The sequence below is a fragment of the Gorilla gorilla genome, chromosome 5 (genome assembly GCF_029281585.2).
Source record: "Gorilla gorilla gorilla isolate KB3781 chromosome 5, NHGRI_mGorGor1-v2.1_pri, whole genome shotgun sequence".
Classification (NCBI taxonomy): domain Eukaryota; kingdom Metazoa; phylum Chordata; class Mammalia; order Primates; family Hominidae; genus Gorilla; species Gorilla gorilla.
The window spans coordinates 115,972,863-115,977,367 of NC_073229.2; the positions used below are offsets into that span (position 1 = coordinate 115,972,863).

The 4,505-nt window shown below is 37.1% G+C and overlaps 1 pseudogene; it reads right to left on the reverse strand.

The window, feature by feature from the left end:
* Positions 1 to 2,630: 2,630 nt before the first annotated feature.
* On the reverse strand, positions 2,631 to 3,956 carry LOC101146869 (transforming protein RhoA-like; annotated as a pseudogene).
* Positions 3,957 to 4,505: the final 549 nt, after the last annotated feature.

Sequence of the window (4,505 nt, forward strand, 5' to 3'; positions counted from 1 at the left end):
TTGAAAGCATGTACTGTATAACAGGTACAATATTAGCCAACACTTTGCATTATTGAGCAAGCAAGATATTAATCCAAAAGTAATATAAAACCAAGAGAAAAGTGACCTGCATGCTCCATGAAACTGCATAGCAAAGGGCCTAAGACTGGTGCTCCTCTTCCTGAACTGGCTGACTTAAATCACAAGAGTTTGACTGTGGCTTTAAGAGTTATTCTTTTAGTTACAAGTTTCCTTTCTCACATCTCCACATAGTTTTTCATCTGCAATAAAGCACTTATTTTATTACATCCACATTTGCTTCAAAAAAAGCAGATGTTTTTAATACCATTATTGGATAAATTTTGTCTAAATGCAGCCAAAACAAATCCTGCCATTGATCTCTTCTGAACTCTTGGGCAAGGGTCACAGTACTCTGGGGTTTATCTTCCTGGTATGAGCTCATCGTTCAGAGTGTGTACCTCCTTTAGGGGTGCAGAATACCATATGGTGTGCAGAGGAAGTGCTGAAGGAGTAACATGTAGTGAGTCAGTGTTTCTCAACCTTGTCTGATTTTAGGAGTCGCTTGGGGAGACTTAAAAACACAGATTCCTAGGTCTCCCTAAACTACCAAATCATAATCTCCAGGGGACACATCCACAAGTCAGATTTTTTGCAAGCTCCCCATATGATTCTTTTGATCAGACATGTTTGTGAAACACTGTAGCACAAAGAAGACTGATAAATACTTTCTAGGGAAAGCACAGTTTATAAATAAACTTTTAAAGCCGGTTAATGCTGATGGACCTCAGATCTGAAGGATCAGGTAAGGACTTAGTGATCCCAGTAGAATTTTAGCAGCTTAAAACTAAGGTAAAGTCTATATGTCTTTCATGTTTTCTATAAAATAGGTAAATAACAATCATTATATTTTTGCAAGAACCAGTATAGGAAACCATCTTTTTCCATATGACCGTGAAATAGGGAATGGGTATGTTGCTGTGAGAGGAAATCCCCTATGTATTCAAAGAAACAGCAATTAATTCGAGTATGTTGAAATAAAACCTAAAATTCATCTCCTTTGCTCCTGTGGGCTAGATGAAATAAAGTCATGTCTGGCAAATATCACACTACTTTATTTTAGTAAAACTCAAAAATAATTTATAGCTTTTAGAAACTGACTTTGTAAGATGTGTATGGAGGAAACCCCTTGTCACATAGCCAAGTCCTGCCAGGAAGAACATTTATTGCAATAAATGTACTTACGGTGAATCCCCTCTTAATGAAGGTATTTGGTCCTGTCTGGATGGAAGAATAAAACCGAAGTCCCAGTCCACTCTCTGGATAGAGAAGTCAATAGGTTTGCTAATCTGGGTGTAGTTTGCTTATAAAATATGTATTTCTTAAAATGGAAAATATTACTTTTAATAATTCCTTTTTTAAAAAAGCTAATACTTGTCTAGACACAATACTATCAGTTTAGAATTACATTCCGTCATAGTTGGTCATACCCAAATGCATCAGATAAAATTATTCTTTTTCTTGTATATTTTGAAAAATACTCATGATTTTCTAGATGCACTTTATATTTCCCACTGCATGGGATTTTATAAAGTTTAATAACTTTGTGTTTATTTCTACTATGATAGTCTATACTTTTATCCTCTTTAGCTTTCTATTATTTTCCTAAAACTATTAAATCTGCCAGGGTTTTCAATTGAATTCAAGAACTATTTACTGATGTTGTGTTAAGTGTAACACACTGTGCTAAGGCTGCAGGATACCATGATGAGTAGAATAAATCCTTAAAATATTTTTCTTGATTATGCTTCAGAGTAAAAAAAAGTATTCTACATTCAGAATTTTTTTTTTATTTTATACACCTGAAAAACCCTGGCATGAGAAGATATTGGTATTAAAAAGACCAACATATAAAACTCTCACCTTTTACTTAACATTTGTCTAGCCTAGGCTTGAAGAATTTCCCTCAATAGAAACTCCCTTCTTTAGAAAATCCCAACTGTTACAAAATTATTCCTTATCATGACCAAGTTTTATATCCCTAAATATTCTGACTGTTGGTAATAGTTGCTCATTTCAGGTAGCAGGAAACAACTCCATCATCTGGCTTTGATAACCTTTTTATGTCATAACCTTTATAGCCTAAACATCTCTTTATACCACTTACCATGTTATGGAGATTTTATTTTAACCTGTTTGCAACTTATTGTAATTATTATATTTTACTTCCTTCTATCACTTTCTTTTGTTTTTACTGAATATAATCTTTTCCCCTTATTTATTTTCTAATATTTATTGGAATAATCATATTTCTATTAATCATTTTTTTTACTGGTTTGAAATTCTTATTTTTAAATTTGTGTTCTTTCATGGGTTTTATCTCTAATATTTTTGAGCTATATAAGAAACTTAGACTACATTACCCGAAAAATCCATGTTTATTCTTATATTTCCATTAGTATTTTTCTTGGACCTTATTTTATTTTAGTATTTATATATTTAAAAATGAATTTTCCATTTGACATTTCCAAACACACTGTATTTTTTAACAAGCAATACACTGTCTTTGGGGATAACAAATGTCAATATTAGGAAATCCAATTATAAAAAAATACTGTATCCAGTCTGGGGTAGATATATTTATTTTGGTAATGTACATTAAGTGGCACTAATTACACAGTAACTCTAAGGTAACTAACATGAAACCACAGAACTGTAACTGTGCCACAGCTGCATGGACTTGGGCCTTCCTTGTAGAACCCATTTTCAAAAGACCAGATGCCTGTCCCAGAGCTATGCCAATGAAACCTGTTAAGGAGTAAAGCACTGAAGTTGTGTCTCACCAGAGTACCTTGCTGTTGACAGATGATAGGCAGGGAACGTTAGTTATAAAGTAGTTGCAGCCTAATTTGCAAAGTTACCAGCTGTTTCTCTTTCGAGACAGAAGCAAGAAGTTAAGAAATTCTTTGAATTTGCCGTGGTGCGTCAGGCAGAAGTGTAGAGGAGGGTTGTTAAGAGTAGTGGTAAAAGGATCCTGGTAGGCCTGACGGATTTGACATCATTAAGAATCAGGGTTGGTTTCTAAATACTGGTAACAAGATGACATGCCTTAAATTTGTAATCTTAGGTAAACTGTATATAAGTGAAAAAGGCCAGTGTTCATCCACTAAGACTAACCAACAGCACTTCAAACTTCACCTCCTAAGCACTGTTTCACAAGACAAGGCACCCAGAGTTTTTCTTCCCACATCTGGCTTGCAGAGTAGCTTTCGCAGCCACTTCAAAAACCTCTCTCACTCCATCTTTGGTCTTTGCTGAACACTTCATGTACCCCAAAGCGCCAATCCCCTTGACCATATCTCTGCCCTCTTCGAGTCTCACCCTCTTCTGCTTCATCTTGGCTAGCTCCCACCTTGTGTGCACATCATTCCAAAGATCCTTCTTGTTCCCAACCAGGCTGGTGGGCACGTTGGGACAGAAATGCTTGACTTCTGGGCTCCATTTCTCTGGGATGTTTTCTAAACTCTCAGGATTGTCAACGGAGAACGCATAACATCAGTGTCCGAGTAAAAGAGGGGCCTCAGGCGATCCTAATCTTCCTGCCTGGCTGTGTCCCACAAAGTCAGCTCTACGCATTTCCCATCCACCTCGATATGGGCCACATAGTTCTGAAACCCTGAGGGTGCGCATCCCTCTGGGAACTGGTCCTTGCTGAAGACAATGAGCAAGCATGTCTTGCCACAGACTCCGTCATCGACAATTACCAGCTTCTTCTGGACGGGAACCATTGCTGGAGGACACTGGCTTGGGTGGCTGAAATTGTACGAAGTACCTTGAACTTCTCAGAGGACAGACTCAGGCGACGAATCCGAGTCCAGTCTCTTCGTGCCCAGGACGCCTGTCCGCGAGTCGCAAGCTGGGAAAGCAGGGCTGATAACCGAACTGGAGACCATGGACTCACGAGAGAACTGACGGAGGGCTAGGCAGGAAGGGAGCGCGAGCCAGCCAGGGCGGGCGGCCTCCAGCTGATTTGAAAACTCTCACAGGTGGTCATAATTTCTCTTTTTATATTTGGTAGTCCTATTAAAAAACATGTTTATCTGTGTGTTTGTTCTTCTGTATCTTTGTTCAAGTGTGTTTCTTGTATTCTTTTTTTTTTTTTTTTTTTTTTTTTTGGTTTCAGTTTTACTCACGCTCATTTCTTCATCCTCCCTTAGTAGTTCTTTCAGGGAGGGTCTGTGAGTGGTAAAATATCCATTTTTTAATGTTTAGAAATGAATTTACTTTACCTTTATTTTAAATGCTAGTTTATCTGCGTTTAAGATTTTAGTTGACCTTTAATACTTCAGCATATTAAAGGTATTTTCATTGTCTTCTGGCATTTATTATTGATGTTGAAAAGCATAGCGTTCTAATTGTCTTGCCTACCTAGCCTATCTGACTTTTTTCCTTTGAGACATTTGTTTTCTTTCTTTAGTGTTCTGCAACTTCACAAGTACTTGTGAATT